Source organism: Equus caballus, chromosome 8 (genome assembly GCF_041296265.1).
Source record: "Equus caballus isolate H_3958 breed thoroughbred chromosome 8, TB-T2T, whole genome shotgun sequence".
Lineage (NCBI taxonomy): Eukaryota > Metazoa > Chordata > Mammalia > Perissodactyla > Equidae > Equus > Equus caballus.
In genome coordinates this window covers 26,584,022-26,603,558 of record NC_091691.1, presented here as the reverse complement: position 1 = coordinate 26,603,558, position 19,537 = coordinate 26,584,022, and the positions used below count along the sequence as shown (strand labels likewise).

At 59.1% G+C, this 19,537-nt stretch overlaps 1 long non-coding RNA gene across 1 annotated transcript; it reads left to right on the top strand.

The window, feature by feature from the left end:
- The first annotated feature begins 1,182 nt into the window (after positions 1–1,182).
- LOC138915228 (uncharacterized) lies at positions 1,183–6,132 on the top strand. Its single transcript, XR_011420875.1, has 3 exons — positions 1,183–1,511; positions 1,610–1,745; positions 4,560–6,132. It is a non-coding gene; the product is annotated as an uncharacterized lncRNA (long non-coding RNA).
- The last annotated feature ends 13,405 nt before the right edge of the window (positions 6,133–19,537 follow it).

The following is a 19,537-nucleotide window of genomic DNA, read 5'->3' as shown; positions in this document are numbered from 1 at the left end:
ATCTGTGCCAGCGTCTAGACGGAGGCCAGGCCTCCGAGAGCCGGCGAGCTGTCCGCTCCTTGATTCCGGGCACAGAGAGGCCTTTGTTCAAGGGAGCGCGTCTCAGCGTCTGGCCTCGGACCCAGCGACGCTTCAGAATTACCCCGACCCCAAAGAGCTGTTGACACTGCTGCTTCTGTTCCCTGTTTACCACGTGAGGGACTGAAACCGGGCAAATTTAAAAACATGCGTCTATTCATTCACTTAAAAGGAAAGATAATACACTTATTGCACGTTAATGTCAACGACACATTTTTATGAAAAATAATTATTTTCTCCAAGACAAAAACATCAGTGGGCGGAGTGGCGTCGCCCCCAGGCGTGTGGTCCCTTTAACGTCACCATCAGGAGGAGCGGGTCCGCGTCTGCTCCGCCCCAGCCCGCTGGGCTCGTGGCCTCAGTGGGAGGATGGAAGAGCCGACCTGTGGACCCTCCAGGGGGGCTCCAACCCCAGGGGTCCCCGGGCCACTCTGAGGCGCTGGCGGGGGGCCTGCGGGGTGGGGACAGCAGGCCCAGCCCCGTCTGACGTCACCGACCGCGGGCGGGACTGTGAGTGTGAGGGGAGATAGGACCGCAGGGGTGTCCCCAGGGTCACCGGGCAGTGCGCTGCTGTGATGACCACCTATGACCTCCGACTCCCACGACCTTTGCCTCCTTCGAGCCACCTGCTGGGAGGGTGGTACCCTGTCCCCATCCTGCCGGAGGGGACACTGAGGTGGGCTGTCACATCCTTGCACAGAGATGCACAGACACTGAGACACGGCGTCCCTGCTCCGCCGTCACAGAGACAGCGCGAGTGTCCAGGGACGAGGCGGGCAGACAGGCCAAGACCCCGCAGGAAGAGAGATGACGGGACCCCGCGTGGCCCGTGCTCGCTCAGGGCGGAGGGCTCCCGGTGCTGCGCCTGGGGCGTCTGGAGCACGTCAGTGCGGCCTCGTCGCTCCCCCTCGCGGCCCCTCATGCCCTCCCAGGTCGGGGGTAGTGGAGGGAAGGGGGTTTGAACACGGCCCGGAGTGCCCCGTCAGGGCCGGCGCTGTGGGCACGGGGAGGGCCAGGCGGCCGCGGGCGGGCAGGAGCAGGCACGGCTGGCTCCGGCTGCAGGATGAGCTCATCTGCTCCTCCCGGATTCTAACTCGATGATTCACCCGCAGATGGGGACACGGCCGGGCGGGAGGAAGGGGCCTGTGCGCCTTGTGGGGCCAGAGGCCAGAGGGGCTGGCAGGTTGACCCGGGGCCCCGCGGCCTCCTGCCGGAGCGCAATCCTCAGACCATCAGACCCGGTGGAGCCTTCCCTTGCTGCACCCAAGATCCTCTGGTGGCTGACAGCACAAAAATGGCCGTTGACAGCAACACGCCCCTGGAAGTCCCTGACATGCTGGCCTGATCCCCGGTCCTCGCTACACACCCTGCTGAGGAAACCGAGGCAGTTTATCTGGAGTTAGATCTGCTGCTTCCTGGCTGTGTGACCTTGGGCAAGTTGCCTAACCTCTCTGAACCTGTTTCCTCATCTGTGTGTGAAAGTGAGTTTAGCTGGAACTTGGCTCACGCTGTCTCTCCTTGACCTTCACAGCTGCTGTCTAAGGAAGGGTCAGAGAGGCGCAGCAACTTGTCCGGAGTCCCACAGCTCCAAGAGTGAGGCGGCGTTTGGACCTGACCTTGCCAGGCTGCAGCCCGTCTCGGCCCCCTGACCCCTGGCTGCCTGAGAGGTGAGGAAAACAAAGACGTGCCGCCAGGCTGCTGATGTGCAGAATCAGGCTCCACTGGAAACCAGCGCACCAGGGTCTCCCTTCTCACAAGCTCCCCAGGGGCCTGGTGTGCGCAGAAAAGTCTGAGAGACGCTGGGCCAGCTCGGGGTCTCCTGGAGGCGTCCAGGGGAAGGGGAGTAGGTGTTATCAGAAGACAAAATAATGGGGAGGGGGCGTTAGTGCCCAAATCACCCTGGGGGGTGCAGGGCTAAACAGAGAGAGTACAGGACTTATCAGGGCCTTTAATAATCAAATATACATTATGTGTCTGTAAGAAATGTATCCCAACTGTATCACAAGATCAATTTATTTTTTTGAGGAGGAGTGGCCCTGAGTTAACATCCATGCCCATCTTCCTCTACTTTATACATGGGACGCCTACCACAGCATGGCGTGCCAAGTGGTGCCATGTCTGCACCCGGGATCTGAACCTGCGAACCCTGGGCCGCCAAAGCGGAACGTGTGAACTTAACCACTGCGCCACTAGGCCAGCCCCAAGATCAATTTTTTTGAGAAGCTTCTCATGTTCTGCAGAAAGTGTCGTTAGCGCTGTCAAGTGGATTCCAACTCCTAGCACCCCTGTGTGAGCAGAGTGGAACCCTGCCCAGTCCTTTTGCACCATCCCCTCCCCTTCCAGTCCTATATCAGACGATGCTCCACTGCCATTCACAGGGTTTTCATGGCCAGTTTCTTGAGAAGTCAGTGGCCAGGTCCTTCTTCCTAGTCTGTCTGAGTCTGGAAGCTCTGCTGAAACCTGTCCACTGTGGGTGACCTGCTAGTGTTTGACATACTCGTGGCATAGCTTTCAGCATCACAGCGACACACAGCTGCCACAGTATGACAACCCACAGATGGTGGTGTGGTTCCTTGCCTGGGACATGGACCCAGGCCGTGGCGGCAAGAGCGCCCGATCTTAACCACTAGACCCTGAGGGCTGGCAATAGAATAACCTGGGGGAAACCTGGGGCCTGGAGACAGTAATGATAAATCACAGCCCCCGTTTATTCAGCACTTGTTACGCATCAGGCTCTGGGCTTCTCCCAGTCTTAGTGTGTGACTTTATCCTCAATGTTACCTCATAGTCCAAGATGGCTCCTGGAGCTCCAGCCATCACATCTGCATTCCAGACAGCAGGAAGGAAAGAAACCATCTTTTAACTGAATCTTCCTCATTTATGGGGCCTTCCTGGAAGTTCCACCACACAGTTTTGCCTTCATCTCACTGGCAAGATTTAGCCACACAGCCACAGCCAACTGTAGGGGAGGCTGGGGAATGTCACCCAGCTAAAAACTTTGATGCCGTGGCTAAAGAAGGAGGGGAGGGTGGACATTTAGAAGATAATTATCAGCCCCAGCCTGAAGCCTTCCTGGGGGGGGCCGGGGAGGGCTCATCCAAGGTCACACTCCTGGTCAGTAAGGGGACAGGGTTTGAACCCACCACAGCCAGGTGTCTCAGCTTTTGCTACGTTTGCTAATTGTCCTCCGAGAAAAATCAAAAGATTTTATTTAAAATGTTCTTTTTATGTTTTTCTGCTCAGATAAGCCTGGGGAACATTGGGGAAACAAAGGGACAGAGGTTTCCTTGCTCCGGGACTGTCCCAAGCGAATCAAGAGGCTACAGATAAGAGGCCCTAATCCAAAATGGCTTCTCTGGGGGCGGCCTGGTTAGTCGCAGCACAGGGAGACACAGATGGTGGCGTCAGGGCGGGCGGATCCAGCAGCCCACTGAGCTCTTTCCATTTCTGTGCTCCGCCATCTCTAGGCTCATCCCCTCATGGTGCAAAATGGCTGCTGTTGAGCCAGGCATCCTGTCACAATGCCCAATGGGAGCAGAGTGAATATCCTTTCCTCACGGCCGTGTGTAAAGACGAGGAAAGTTCCCCGAAGCTGCCAGCACACTCCCCTGCTCGCTAGCACTCTTCACTTGACCCCCCTGGGCCAGTTGTGAACGACGGGGGTCGGGAGTCCCAGGCTTGGCCTAACTAAGCCATGTCCACTCGGAGGTGGGGGTGGGACCAAGCCACCACCTTCACAGACCCAAGGCTGTCGCTAGGGGAGGGGGATCCCTAACCGGGCAAAACTGCAGGGCGGCCCTGGAGCCCTGGAAGCCGCAGCTGCAGCTGGCGTAGCCCCGTGGGGGCAGGAGGCCGAGAGCCGCTGGCATGGGGGGCGGACGACATGAGACTGATTTTGCTCTGAAGCTGCATGTTGAAAAATGGTGTTTGACGCTGTTTTACGTCCCTCCATTAAGGGTCTTTCTGATGACAAAAGACCCACTTGTTAGGGCGGGGGCACGGCTGTGTGTCCGACCCCCCGAGGAAGGGCCCAGCCTGGGGAGCTCCGTGCCGAGCGGCCCACTGTCAGCCCCTGCGGGCCGGCCACAGCCACAGAGCCACCCCCTCAGGGTCAGCACGGTCCTGTCCCCTCGTCGGGGACCCAGAGGTTGGCACCAGGGCGATTTTGACGCGAGGGGACACCCTGCGCTGGCTGGAGACACTTTCAGTCATCAAGATTGGGGGGCGCGCGAGGCTGGCATCGCGTGGGTGGAGGCCAGGGACACGCTGGCATCCTACAGAGCACAGGACGGCCCCAACCAAGGACAGTCTGGCCCCAAATGTCCACACGTCCAGGTGGAGAAACCCGGGACACTGATGAGGGCGGGTGTGAGACCCCACACTCGGCCGGGACGCCCTGAGAGGCCGCTGCACCCCAGACCCTGGGGGGCCAGCAGGCTGCCCTCCCCCCGCCCCTCCTGATTCCCTCTCCTCCGTTCCAGGGCTTGGGCCCTCGGGGACACCCTCGCAGACCTGGGACAGGCCGTCCTCCCGCCCACCTCCCTCCGAGCCCGCACCCCGGAGTGCGAACAGAGACAGCCGTTCTCGAGAAGATTCCGGCAGCGCGAAAGCAGCTCTCCGCTCGGCCTCGAAGCTCTGCTCGTCCCTGACCCCTGCTCGTCACCAGTGCACGTCCCCCCGGTTGTTTCCAGGCCGCTGGCGGTACCCGTTGCTCGGCTGGCCAGCTCCCAGGCTCCCTGTTTCTGGTCACCACACCGGTTTCCCCCGGGGACCCCCCTCCCCCGTTACCCCCGGGCCCTGAGGTTTGCCAGGAGGCGCCTCCCCCCTTCCTTCCTCTGCACATGGGCAGGTGACCCGGCCTGCCTATCAGCACGGTCCCACCCCTGACTTCAGCGATTTGTCCAGAGGTGGGCACGTGACCCAAGCAAGGTCAGGGAGGGTCAGCCTGAGGAATTTGCTGGAAGTACTGAGAAAGAAGAATGCTTTCTGCTCTTATGGCTCAGCGGGTGGAACCGGAACCTGGAGCTGCCTGGGGCCTCACGCGGAGAGAGCCTGCTTAAGGATGAGGCGAACAGAGGCAAGCCGCGCGGAGAGACGGGGGCAGGGGGCCAGAGATGGCATCATGACAGTGCTGGGCCCTGGATCAAGCCTCACCTGAAGATACACTCCTGGTTTTTTCATTGTTAGCTAGACCAATAATTTCCATGTTTTTGCAATTGAGCCACTGTTGTGAGTTGAGTGGTGTCCCTTCTCCAAAAAAGATGGGAAGTCCTAACCCCCAGGGTCTCAGAAGGTGACCTTCTGTGGAAACAGGTCTTTACAGAGGTGACAGAGTTAAGATGAGGTTTCTAGGGTGGGTCCTAATCACAATGAGTGGAGTCTCTAGAAAAAAGGGAAATTCAGACACAGAGACACACGCAGAGGGAAGGTGATGGAAAGACACAGAGGGGACCACACTGTGTGACTGGAGTGATGTGTCTACAAGTCAGGGAGTGCCTGGCCGGCCGCAGGAAGGGCCGAGCCCTCAGGGAGCGCGGCCGCCACACCCGCATTTCAGGCCGCTGGCCTCCGGGACGCAGAGAGAATGAACCTCTGTTGCTGTAAGCTGCCCGGTTCTGGGTGCCGTGTTGGCAGCGGAGGAGACGCAGCCGCTGTGGTCGGGCTGTCAGCTTCAAGGAAGGATCCCGGACAGCAGGTGTCACAGCAGCGTCCAGGTAGTTTTTTACAAAAATGGTAGGTTTCGCATTTGAAATGACAGAATGTCACATTTTACGTGGTACCCACACTACTTATGCTGACTCCCCCCTCCCCCACGCTCTTCCCGCTCCACGTCCCTCGTACTGGGCGACCCTGGCAGGCTGCATCCCGCTCCGTGTCATCATCCAGGCCCCGTGGTTGGGCCAAACGTGCTCTGTGTCGTCCTGTAAAGGAGGGTTCCCATGGCGACGTCCCAGCGGGCCATGGGGACCACTGATGTATAGGAGATGATTTTAAGTAGAACACCAACTGTATATTTTGCTTTAATAATTAATATTTTATCTTAATGTGCATTCAGACATTGTAATCGGCTCTTCGAACCTGGGATTTACAAGTATCATCGTCAGGGGCTCTGTCTGAGGCCCCGCTCTCTGGTGGGATAACTGGGAGAGGTTCCTGAAGGGACAGTTTGTAAAGGGGGAGGCCGGGGGTAGGTAGTGACACCCAGAAGAAACGGGCAGCCCAGGGCTGGCCAGGCAGGCCGCTGTCACCACCCTCAGGCCCGAAGGGGTGGGGAGGGAGCGGCTACAGGAAGCTGGAGGAGCTGGAGCTGTGGGGGGAGCAGCAGACAGGAGGGAGCTCCGGCGGAAGAGCCAGCCCCTGTCCATCATGCGGAGGCGGGGACGGGGGTGGGGGAAACACCCCAGCCTCTCTCTCCTCCCGCCCTCCAGTCTCCAGTCGAGGCCTCCCATTGGCTGAACCCAGCAGGAAGCTGGAGTGCAAGGGAGTCTGGGTAATGTAGTCCACAGCGTCAGCCTCCTGGTACACAGAGCAGGGAGGGTCCGCAGGGGCCGTCGGAAGATAACCTAAGAGGAGGCTGTGGAACCGGAGGCGGAAAACTTAAGGAAACTGTTAAGTTTTAAGCGGGTCCTTTCCGGCACCCGTCAGACCGCCCATGACCAGGACCTGAAATCCTGACACTTGACTTCCTTTCGCCCACTGCCTGCTGCCCTCTGCTTCTATGCCCCCTTTGTGCGCAGATCTCGGCTTTGGTGTCACGTCGGTCGGTGTTGCACCAGCCTCTCGAACTGGGGGGCCTGGGGCCGGGGCAGTGCCTCCGGGAGGGGGGGGTGGAGTTGTGGCCGCGGGAAGGCTCAGTCCCCGCTAGCTCTCGGAGCCCCGGCTGCCCTCTCCCAGCCCCCGGGAGCCCCGAGCTCCGAGTCCCTGCTCCTGTGCTGAGCGCGGGGCCTCGGCCGGCGGCGGCTCTGCACGTGCCCGCCAGGCTGGAGAGGATGCAGCGAGCCCGCCTGCGTCGGCTCGGAGGGGCCACAGAAGACGCGGGAGGCAGGATCGTGGCCCCAGGAGATGTCCCCATGCTGATCCCCGGAGCCTGACGTGGCCACAGGCTCCTGAGACGGGGCGTCGTCCTGGGTGGCCGGGGCCGGGCCTACACGTGGCTGCAAGTGTCCTGGCGAGAGGGGGTGGAGAGAGCTGACTGTGGGAGAGGAAGGAGCGGCTGAGATGACGGGAGCAGGACGCTAGAGGGACACGCAGAGGGTCACTCGACACGGGACGCAGGTGGCCTCCCGGCGGGAGGGGCCGAGCCGGTCCCCTCCAGGGCTTCAGAGGGCACAGCCCTGCCGGGGCCTCCTCCAATGTGGAAGCCGGTTTCGGACTGCCGACCTCCAGCCTGGAGGAGAATAAATCCGTGTTGTTGAAGCCGCTATATTTACGGCAATCTGTGACAGCAGCGACGGGAAGCTCACGCTTTTTATTTTCTACGGAGGTTCAAAATTTATTTAAAAATTTGTTTAAAAGAGTATAAAAGGTAACTTTTTCCTCTTGCTCGTGTTCACACGCGGGGTTAACAAAATAGGGATTACGACGTAAGCAGATGCCAGAGCTCGCCCTCCCCGTCCCCACTCTAAGAGTCAGAGACACGAGGAGGAGTTGTGAGTCGCCCACCTCAGGACTCTGACCAGCCCGGCGCGGTGACGGCCGGGAGGAGACGTTCCGTGAGTATCAGGGAGGGGCTGTGGGTCTGGTAATCGTGTTTCTCTGATGACTGGCGTGCTGCTGTCTCCCTCGCTAGACCAGAAGCTTCCTGAAGGCAAGTTGGGGTCAAATTTTCTCACTCTGTCTCCGTCTATCCAGGGTCTACTCGGTGCTCAATAAATGTTTGTTAAACGAATAATTGATCACATATTCTTTGTCAGCAGCTGGGCTAGTGAAAATGAGATAAAAATAGGTAGTTCCCACAGTCGTGGGGTTCTGGATCTAGTAAGGAAAATAAAAAAGGATGATGATAAAGCATGCTGAGCACTTGCCACGAGCTGGGTGTTACAGGCACATGGGACATCTCATTTATTCCGCAGACAGTTCTAAGAGGCGCTCGTCAGGTCCCTGCCAGGGAAGCTCCAGCGGGGGTCCTGGGGAGAGGAAGAGCAGGGATGATGTCCAGAGGGGTGGACGGGGCTGAGGGAGCTGCAGGAGGTGAGGCCAGCATCACAGGGTTCCTCTCCTGCCCCTAGACCTGAGCGGAGGGACGGGCAGCACACCAGTCAGACAGCAGGCAGGCAGAACTGCAGAGATGGCCACACCCTAGTTCCTGGCGCCTGACCCTGTGGGGCCACATGGCCGAGGGGAGCACAGGCCGGGGGTGGAATCGAGGCTGCCGGTCGGCCGCCCCGGAACTGGCAAGGTTGTCTTGGCTCATCGGCTGGGCTCGAGGAGGGGAAGAGGGAGGCGGGAGTTGAGGCTCAGAGAGCTCTGAAGACGGAGGCAGGGCCCCGAGCCGAGGCTCTGGGCAGCATTTAGGAAAAGGTGAGCAACGGCGTCTCCCCTGGAGCCTCCAGGAGGATCAGAGCTCAGCCGACAGTTCGGCTCCAGCCTAGCGGGACCCACTGCAGACGCCTGACGTCCAGAGCCGTAGGATCGCAGACGGGAGCTGCTGTCAGCCGCCCAGCCTGCGGTCGCCGTCTCTGCGGCGACGGGAGACTGCGATGTCGGAAGGTTTAAGAAAGGGCTGCGCGGGGGGGATGTGGGGCCTTCAGGAGAGGGACACGGCCACCACCAGACCTCACCCTGCAGGCTGGGAGCTGGGGGCGTAAGTACCCCCACTCTCCTCCACGCTCCCTTCTGTTCTGCTGCTGCCCACTGGTCAGCCCCAACCAGGGGCCTGAGGGTCGGGGTCTGCTCATGGTGCTCGCGCGGGCCAGCCCAGCAGACACGGAGCGACGAGGAACAGCGTGACGTCATTGCAAGTAACCACCTACATTTATGACTGGGGCCTAGGGGGCTCAGAGAGGGCGAGTTCCTTGCTTGAGGACACTCAGCTAACAAGCGGCAGAGCCAGGATTTGAACCCGGGACCGCCCGGCTCCCGAGTCCCAGCTCTCCGCCACGACACTGGGGAGGAGAGCGTGTTGGCACCAGGAGCCAGTCACATGAGAATGCGACGTGTATGCGCGTGAGTGTGTGTGTGTGCGCGTGTGCTTGCCGCTCACACGCCCACCCAGCGCACCCCATCCCTGGGGCGTGTGTTTCTGTGGGCGTCCTCTTTTCTCCCGTCTCTGTTCCCCCAGCAGGTTTCAAAGGCAGCGAGTGATGAAATGACACTTTCGCTAAACAGCACCGTCTCCACCGCCTCGCTCGCTCGCAGCCGCTGTGTCTCCTGGGCGCGTGCAGCTCGGGTGGGGGCGTGGGATGGTTGCTCCCTGCCGGCGCAGCCGGGGTGGGTGAGGCAGACACCGCTTCTGGGAGGCCGGGTGCCCTCCGTGGGCCCTGGGGAGGGGACGGAGGCCCTGGGGGCCGTGGAAGAGCCCAGCACACGCCGCAGCGGGCCGGGACGCAACACGGGGTCTGCATGGAACGGGCAAGCGCGACTACTTGTGTCGGTGTCGTAGCGGCCCCGTTCTCGGGCTCTGTGGTTTGGAGACTCTCCTTGAACTTGGATGAAGGAGAAAGGATTCAGTGCAGAAAGACTGACCGCTCGTAATTCCAGTCCATCCCCTCGCAACCGCGGAGCTCTCGCCACACGCGGCAGAGAGCAATAGAATTGCTTGTGATGAAGCTGAGGTCGAGGGCAGGTCCGAAGCCTGAACCTGGCCCCTGGGGCTCAGCGGGGACCCCTCTGTGCCACTCTGGCCCCCCTCACTGTGCCCCAGCCTTCAGCCCCTCCCACACCACAGCTGCTTTCCAGCTGGAACGTTAGCACACGCTGGTCCCTCTGGTGAAAATGCTGTTCCCTGCTCTCCTGGGGAAAGCCATGATTAACCCTGCTCATCTTTCAGGACTCATCTTGAAAACCAGTCCCTCTGGGTGCAGACCGGAGTCAGGATTAGGGGCTTGTGGAGTCAGACCACCTGGGTTCGAATCCCAGCTCTGCCGCTGGAACTGTAACCTTGGGCGAGTTCCTGAAGCTTGTGCCTCAGTTTCACCATCTGTGAAATGGGGACAGAAACAGCAGCGACCTCCCGGCATTGCTCAGACGACGGAGTGAGGGAGTTAAAGCGCGGAGAGCGCGGCCTCGGGTGTGTAGGAGAGAGGAGTGCAGACGGCGGTCACTCCCCAATCCTTCGTGTGGGTCTCCCTGTTCCGGCGCCTTCCTGGAACCAGGTGCCGCCCCGTGTGGCAACCGCCCGTTTCATCTCCACCTTTCCCGCTTGTCCGCGAGCCCCTGGGGACAGAGGTCACGTGTCTTGCTCTCCGTGGCCCTGACAGTGTAGCCTCAGGTCCGGCACATAGTAGGTGCTCCATAAATAGTTGCTCCAAGCATGCTGGGCCCCCTCCCCTCCTGGAACGGAGCACACAGTTCCGCCCAGCACCCGGGCAGGAGGTGGCCCTCGGCAGCGCCCGCACCCACGGCGTGCATGAGGACCCCGCGGCTCCCATCGTCGTCAGCACCCGCTGTGGCTCTGTAACTGTTGCCGATCTGCTGGCGTGAGCCGTGGTCGTGGCTTCCCCGCTCACTGAGAGCCCCCGTCGCAGCCTCAGCCTGTGGGGATCCTGGGATCGGGAGCCGCGCACCTGGCCTGGAGACCCGACTCTTTGCGACAGGATCTGAAGCGGGGGACTCATCCTCTGTGCCTCAGTTTCCTCGTCTGTGAAGTGGGAGTGACAACAGCACCTCCCCAGGGTTCAGTGAGTTCTTCTGTGTGAAGAGCCTGGCACGGAGCCTGGTGCACAGCGGGTGCTCCGGGAGAAGCGACTCTGTTTTTAAATATCATTGCTCCACCCGGGGCTGGGACACTTGCTTTTCTGTCCCACCTGCAGAACCGTGAGCTCCTCAAAGGCTGTGACTCCCCGGTTTTTGCCTTGGCCTCCCCAGCTCTTGGGCACTCAGGAGTGTGAATGTTTGTTGATTGAATTACTGACTGACTCGGGCTGCACCCTGTGTGAAAAGCATTCAGATCTAAAGGTTGGTGAGATGAGGTTTGACCCCTTTGGGGCTGCAGCTTCCCCGGGGGAGCGGGCAGTGCTGGGGCCACTCCCTGCAGAGCTGGGAGCAACGATCTGGGCTGCCCACCAACAGCCCGTGAGGATCTGAGGTTGCTGTTGTGGTGCGACTTGGGTCGCCTCAAATTCCTGCGTTGGAGCCCTGACCCCAGTTCCTGGGAATGTGGCTGCTTTGGAGACAGGGCCTCTAAAGAGGCGAGAGCTAAAATGGGGCTGTTAGGGTGGGCCCTGATCCAGTAGGAGCGGTGTCCTCAGAAGACAAGGAAGAGAGAGCAGGGATGCGCGCAGAGGGAAGACCGCGGAGGACACGGGGAGGGCACGGCTGTCTGCAGGTCAACGAGAGAGGACTCAGGAGAAAGCAGCCTGCTGCCCCCGACCTCCGACTTCCAGCCTCTGGAACCGTGAAACAACACATTTCAGCTAAGCCACCTGGTCTGGGGTCTGTTGCTGTTGCGGCCCGGCTGACATCCTCGCGAGACCCAAAAGCAGAGCCCCGGGTGCAGCCGCTCTGGATCACTGACCCGCAGAAGCCGCGTGAGATCGTCACTGCTTATTTATTGCTGGCTTCAGCCGTCAGGTTTCAGCTCTTTGGTTTCTCTGCGTAGGAAACGAATCCACCGGCCGTGACGGAGCCGCGTCCAGCCCGCAGGCTGGGCCTCCCCGTGGCCCACGGGCCCGGAGCTCGGACGGAGACGGAGGCGCGGGTTCTGGCCACTGTGTTTGCTGCTTAATCAACGGCCAGTGTCTGCCTGGCCCGTAGCTGATGCTCAGCAAACTCTTGATACCGACGAATGACGAACCCGGAGCCCTGTGGGCGCCTCCTGGGCACATGGCGCTTAATCGGGACGATTTTCTTTTTGGGACTATTTTTAAAGTCCTGCAAGGAAAGACACTGGAAACTCCCTGAGCGACTTTTCTAAACGTCTAGCCGCCCTTGGAGTGGTGAGTTTTTCCCTCACGCCCAGCCCAGCTTTCACCAGTGCAGCTAAAACGCCCTTGCTTCTCTCTTCGGTTTTGTTTGTTTAATTCCTGTGACCAGACACCTGTTGGGTCCTCCCCCGTCGCCATGCCTTTGAGGCGAGACTGTGGGCTGGGAGCCGGGCCTGAGTTCCGGTTCCTTCCCATCACTGGGCTTCCGTTTTCCCGGCACGCAGTGAGGGCCAGGGGCTGGACTGGGCACCGCCAGGAGCTTTTATCCTGTGCCCGGTCCCAGCCACCGGGCGAGGCCGCCTGGAGGTCCAGGCTGAGCGTCCTGAGGTCGTGTGCAAGCTCGGCGGAGAGAGAGCTGGGATCCATCAGTGACGTGTGCCCGGGACACTGCCCTCGGTGTGGCCACCAGCTCCGGCCCTTCATCACAGCAGAGGGAACGGGGATGTCTCCATGGGGCGGTGCCCCCGGCCACCTGGGGGCGGAGGAAAAATGGCCGTGAGCCCAGCCTGTGGAGTGGCCTCTGGGAAGATGTCTCCCCGTGAAGGTCAGGACAGGGCCGCCAGAGGTGAGCCCCTCGGGGAGAGAGCACAGTTTCTCACCCGTTGCCACAAAATAGGAGAAAGTCGAGGAGGACGTGCTCGTGACAGCACAGCAGTGTGGAGTCCGGCCATGAGTGCCTTCCGTCTCAACCCCTCTGCTCCACAGCCCTCGGGGCTGGGGTGGCGCGAGCTCGCCAGCTCTCGGGGCCCCTCTCCCCGTCGCTGAGACCGGACATTTCTGACGACTGGGGGCTGGCGTAGCGTAAGTGGCAGAGCGTTTTCTCGGTGGCGCGTGACATCGCGGAGCAGCCCGCCTGGATGGAGCTTGTGCTAATGAAACACGTCCGTGACACCCACTTTCCAGACGAGGAACCCAGGGCCCCGGAGGCTGGCCCGGCCCGAGGCTGTGGCCTGGGGAGTGGGCAGTGTGGGCAGCTCCCGACCCTGGCCTTGGAGAGGCTGGCGCTCGCTGCGTGTGCACGAGCCAGAACTGCCAGGCGCCAGCACCCCCTGGGGCACCCGAGATGCGCCAGGAATGTGTCCGTGACCCAGCATGCACGGGAGGGGAGGGGACATGACACGGCCCCAGGCAGCATGACTGGCTGTCTATTCATCGCCCGGGTGAGTAATGGCCTGGCGGGTCCCAGCAGTCCCCTTGGCAGCCAACAGATCTTTATCTTCGGAGGCAGAGAGGCGCCTGGCTGTGGACAGGTGAGCATCCACGTCTGCTTCTGCGGGGGCCCTGAGGCCGGGAAGCAAGGGGGCTGGGCCGGCTCTCTGTGACCACCGTCCTGAGGCTGGAGTCCCTGAGTTAGGCACGTGACCAGCGACCAGGAGGTGCCATTTGTGGCCTGACCACAGGAGACCAGGAGGAGGGGGCTGCAGAGCCCTGAAGTCAGGACCGCTAATCCACCATCTGTCCCCTCTCACCCCTGACTCCAGCGAGGAAGAACAAGGCCGAGAGAAGCGCCCTGAGTAGCTGAAAGCAAAATTGGGCCGAGAGAGCTGAGTGTGAGTCTTTGCTCTACCCGTGAACAGCTGTGTGATGTTGGGCAAGTCACTTTACCTCTCTGGGCCTCATTTTCCTCATCTGTAAAGGGAGGAGAATGATAGCAGCCACTTGAATAGATTTTCTGAAAGTTAAATGAATTGATACATGTGAAATGCTTACAAACCAGGGCTTGGCATATGGTGAGGATGTTATAAAAGTTAGCGACAAAAAAAAAATGCCTGGAAGACAGACTGGAAAGAAATACACTGAAAGGTCAGTGGCTGGTTGCACCGCCATGAGCCGACAGAAGACTTTTATTTTCTTCTTTGGACTCGTAAGTTTTTTCTAAACGTCTTGCAATAAACACCCTTTCTATTGTCCTACAAAATAACCCCCTTTTGAAATCTGTAGGTTGGAGATCCTTTATTGATGTGTCATTTGCACCCCTGTGGTCCCTGGAGGTGACAAGGTCTTGTGTGTACAGCCCGCCTGGGAGCTGATGGTTCTGGATCCCGGAAGGCAGGAACGAAGAGGGGTGCTGAGGGCTGGATGACACCGGAGCCTGGACGCAGCTGGGCTGGGGCTCCTGGACCTGGGGCCAGGGACGTTGTCGGCCACTTTGGAGACGGTTTGGAGGGTTCTACTAAGGCTGAGCTTTGCCTGCCCTCCAGCCCAGCAATTCCGCTCCTCGCTTTGCACCCAGCGCCCGTATTTCCTGAGGGAGCGTCCACTCGTGCGCTGACCGAGGCTCTCTCCACAGTCACCCAGGCAGCCTGGATGTCTCTCAGCAGGAAGACAGTAAGTAAACCGTGCGGTTCAAGATGCAATACGATGGCGATGAACGAGCCGCCTGCACCTGCGTCACCGGTGTAGAGGGAGCCCGTGAGTACCATGTCAGCCACGAAAGCCAGACACACGAGCGCCTGCTCTATGATTCCGCTCATAGAAAATGCAAAAACAGCCAAGATTCGGCTGCAGGGATGGAGCTCAGGATAGTGGCTACCTTTGAGGAGAGTGGTGGGGTCGTGGCTGGGGAGGGGTGAGGGGGCTTCTGGATGCTTCAGATCATGTTGTCTGGGTGTTGACCACAAGGATGTGCTCACTTTTGGAAGTATAGTGCTCTGTGTACTTCTGATTCACGCACTCTTTGTATGTATCTTATATTTCAACAAAAATGTTGGGGACAAAAGAGAGACACAAGGTCAAGAGAGGTTCCTTTTCTTCTGTTAGACATTGCTGTGTTTGCCTAAAATGCCGGATCTGCAGCAGCCATTTTGTGACCATGGGACAATTAACCGAGCACAGAGCAAGGGCAGCACAGTAGAAAGATGGAAGTTCCTGGGTTCTTTGTGACTGTGCTGAGGCCCTGGGGAGGGGGGGTCTCGGCACCCTCCTTGAACCCGGGTGGGCCTTTGTGACTGCTTCGACCAGGGGGTGCAGAGGAGGTGAAGCTGTATGACTTTGCAGCTTGGTCATAAAAGGTGGTCTGACCTCCACCTGCTCTCTCCCGGGACACACTCAGGACACCCGGCTGTGAACCACAGAGTGAGAAGGCTGGCTTTCCTGAGGCCGCCATGCTGGAAGGAAAACCTCCAGATGGGGGGAGACACGAGGTGTGCCAGCTGTTTGTCTCCCCAGCCCAGGTGCCAGGCACGTGAATGAGGATGGCCTTCAGATGACCCAGCATGACCACCAGGGCCTCCAGCCGCAGCCGCCCAGACCCCTTGAGCTCGAGATGCCCGCAGAGCCACTCTCGAAATTCACAGCTCACGGGAACTTGAGGCCATCAATGATGCCTGTGTGTCAAGGCCCTAAACTAGGGATGGCTGCACGGTCACAGATGACGGTGCACCACCTCCATTCTGAGCCCTCGCCAGACGATGGCACACGTCTCCTTCATCCCTGAAGCCAGAGCTCGGTCAGCAAACTTTTCCCATAAAGGACCAGATAGTGAATATTTCAGGCTTTACAGACCAGACGATCGCCTGCCAGACAGCACACAAACGGATGGGCATGACTGTTCCAATAAAACTTTATTAACAAAAACAGAGAGCCGGGCCCTGAGCAGTAGCTTGCTGACTCCTGGTTGGAGGCACTTTTGAGTTAGATTTTCTGTTCCTTGCAGCCAAAAGCATCCCGTTGGTGACCACAACTGTCCAGAGAACTCAGGGCTGAGGGCAGCCGTGAGGTGGCCTGGGTGTGTGTGCATGGACTGTGGGTATGTGTACGTGGGCTGTGTGGGTGTGTGTGCATGGACTGTGGGTATGTGTATGTGGGCTGTGTGGGTGTGTGTGCATGGACTGTGGGTATGTGTACGTGGGCTGTGTGGGTGTGTGTGCATGGACTGTGGGTGTGCATGCACGGGCTGTGGACGTGCATGCATGAGCCCTGGGTGGGCCCACCCTTCCCACACCTTATCAGCATCTTATCAGCTCGGCCAGGAGGGCTGACACCCCTGGCTGAGGGCTCTGGCAGCCCCCTCACCCCAGCCCCCCTTTGCTCCCGGCTGGCTCTGGAATCTCCGACTGCTCCTCGATGGACGCTCGGTCGGGCAGGCAGGAATGTGAGCGCGTCCCCCAGCCAGGGAACCTACAGCTACAGTTGGGCGGGACCGCGTGGAAGAGAAGCGATGAACGACATACAGATGCGCCCCCCCACCCTCCGCCGCCTCCGCCGGGCCTGTGGGACCTGCTTCCCCACCAGCAGTGATGACGCAGGACCGAGGCCTGCTCAGCGTTTACACACCTGGGACGTCGTGAAGAACTCTCAGAGGTGCACGTTCTATTAGCCCATTTCACGGATGGGGACAGGGCAGCCAGAGAGGGGGAGTCACTGACCCCAGAACACACAGCAGGAGCAGGATTCCCGTCCTGCCTGGCTACTCCGCGCCATGCCGTGAACACTGGTCTGGGCCCAGAGCAGGACCCACCACAGAAAGACATGCTCAGCTGCGTCCCCAGCCCAGGGGCGCTCAGACCCGCCAGTCTCTGCCCGCCGGTCCTGCCTCCGCCCTCCCTCCTGGCCAGCCCTGCCCGGCCCCTCCTGCAGGGCCCTGTCTGCCCGGGCGGCAGGGGCTCAGGTGGGCGACAGGGCTGCCTCTTTGCTCGTTTGTCGCGATGACGCAGATGAGCTGCTGTGATTTCGTCGTTTAGATTAATGGTTTCGCTCCCGGGCACAGTCATTAGTGAGCAGTTGGGCATTTAACGATTCTGCAGGCAATGTCAAGGGAAATATCCCCCCGGGAAATCCTTACAAAGGCCTGGAGGCTGCGGGGCTGCCTGAGAGGGAGGTGCTGCTGTCTCTGCACACAGACTGGGTGAGGACGGGGGAAACCCTGGCCTGTCCACCAGCCCAGGGCCAGCCGCCACGCTGGGTGATGTGGGGGCACAGTCTGGACCTCCCATCCCATCCTGTCTCTCTGGGTCCCTGCTGGGGACTTACTCTCCCCTCCCCCCTTTCTCTAGGCTGTGCCTCGTCTGTGCCTGGCAAACAGTAGGCGCTCAATAAATGCTTGTTAATTGAACAAATGGACAGAGATTGCAAACTTGTGGCCCCTAGGTCAAGACCAACGACAGGTGTATTGAATTGAGCAGCATGAATGAGTTGCTACCATCTGATGAGAAGGATGTTTTATATGCATCTAAACTTCCAGCTTCTAGAAAAGTCTAGAAAAGTTAGGATTCTGGGCCATATTGGGTCATATTCCCATGCAGTAATAATTGTTGGAGGTGACTGTGGCCACCCTCTCTATTAGGGTGTGGGCTCCAATTTGCCACAGTCTCCACCACTCCCTGTTGTCTCCCACCAACCACACTGCTCTCACGTAACCTGTCTGGCCCCAGGAGCGTTTGTGTTTGGTGCTCTTGATTTTAAAAGTCCCCCCTAGTGGCTTAACACGGCAGAGTCTCTTGCTCACACAATAGTTTGGGGTTCGTGGTCAGGGCAGCCTTAGGGGGAGGGGGGCTCTCCTTCCTCACAGTCATTCACACCTCAGGCTCCTGCCATCTTGTGGTTCCACCGTGTCCCTGAGCTTCATTGCAACGGCAGCTTCCGGTTGGTGGATAAAGAAAGAGGTGGAGGAGCATAGACGGATCAGCCTGCACGTCACTGAACTCAGCCCCCAGGGGCCAGAGCTTGGTGACGGGGCCGCTGCTCACAGCACAGGAGGCTGGGAAGAGCCATCCTGCTGGTCACCCCGAGGACAGGAGAGCAGACCCTGAGGGGCAGCTGGTGCTGTCCGCCCCGTCCTCTGGCCTCTTTCTCCAGCCCGGGAAGCCATCGCCTCCTCCTGGGCTCGCAGTCTGGCTACTCGTTATCCATGTTTCTCCCTAATCTATCGTTCAGGGCGCCAGCTCGGTGTCTGCAGCTCCTTGCGGCTGAGCCTGTGCAGCTCAAAATGCCTGGTTCTTGCCATTCAAAAGCTTTGGCTTCTGAAAGGAAACGGCCTTTTTTGATGCTTTTCGGTTCTCTTATTCCTCCCCTGGGCAGGGGGGGACACGGTCTAATCTGGCGAAGGGCAAGGGGCCAGAAGCAGAGAAGGAGCCCCTGGGATGAAAAGGGTATTGGCTGGAAGTGATGTCCCTCACATGGAGACACACGAAGCGTGGCGCGCTACGTCGAGACCCAGCCGTCTCCCTCCCACGCGTTTCCCCAAGAGATGACAACGTACGTCCCATATATTCTCGTACACAAAGGTGCACGGCGGCGGTGTTCATGAAAGCTGAAAACTGGGGACAGCCCAGATGGCCATCCGCTGGTGACCAGGTAGGCTGCTGTGTCCACACAGTGGAATCTTACTCAGGAATAAAGAGAGGTGAGCTGCTGGTGCGCACGGCAGCGCAGATAAGTCTCAAAACCGCTAGCACGAGAGGGTGAACGGTTTCTGCAAAGGCCAGCTAGAGCATTTCTGGGTTTGTGGGTCTTACCGTCTCTGTCTCGACTACTCAGCTCGACTCTTGTGGGGTGAAAGCCGCCACAGATAATGCGTCAACGAACGAGCGCGGCTGCATCCTAATAAAACTTTGCTGATGGACGCTGAAATGGAAAGTCCACACAAGTTTCATGTGTCATGAAATATGATTCTTCTTTTGAGTTTTTTCAACCATTAAAAAATGTAAAAACCCAGCAACTCCCCTTCATTGCTGGTGGGAATGCAAAAGGGTGCAGCCACGTCGGGAGATGGTTTGGTGGTTTCTTACAGAACTGAACATACTCTTTAGTATTCGATCCAGCAATCCCCCCCCCCCGGGTATTTTTTCAAACGAACTGAAAACTTACGTCCATACAAAAACCTGCATGTGGACGTTGACAGCAGCTTTATTCAGAGCCACCCAGACTGGAAGCAACCAAGGTGCCCTCCTGGAGGTGGGGGATCCACAACCTCCAGACGATGGAATATTATTCAGCGCCAAAAAGAAATGAGCTGTCAGGCCATGAAAAGACAGGAGGGAACCTCAAATGCGTATCACCTAGCGAAAGAAACCAATCTGAAAAGGCCACATACTGTGTGATCCCAACTATGTGACGTTCTAGAAAAGGCAAAACCACAGGGACAGAAGAGGATGAGCGGTTGCCAAAGGGTTGGGGGTTGTGAGCAGCTGACGCACAGAGGATTTTTAGGATTTTTTCTATTCTGTCTGATGTTGTAATAATAGACGCCTGTCGCTATACATTCGTCCAAACCCACAGAACGTGTGACACCAGGAGAGAACCCTCCCGTCCACTGTGGACTTGCTAATAGCCACCGGTCAGTGCTGATTTGTGAGCTGCGGGACGCTGTAACGCAGGATGCCGGGAGCAGGGGCGCTGTGTCCGGGGGTGGGGGTGGGGGCGGGGTGGGGGCGGGG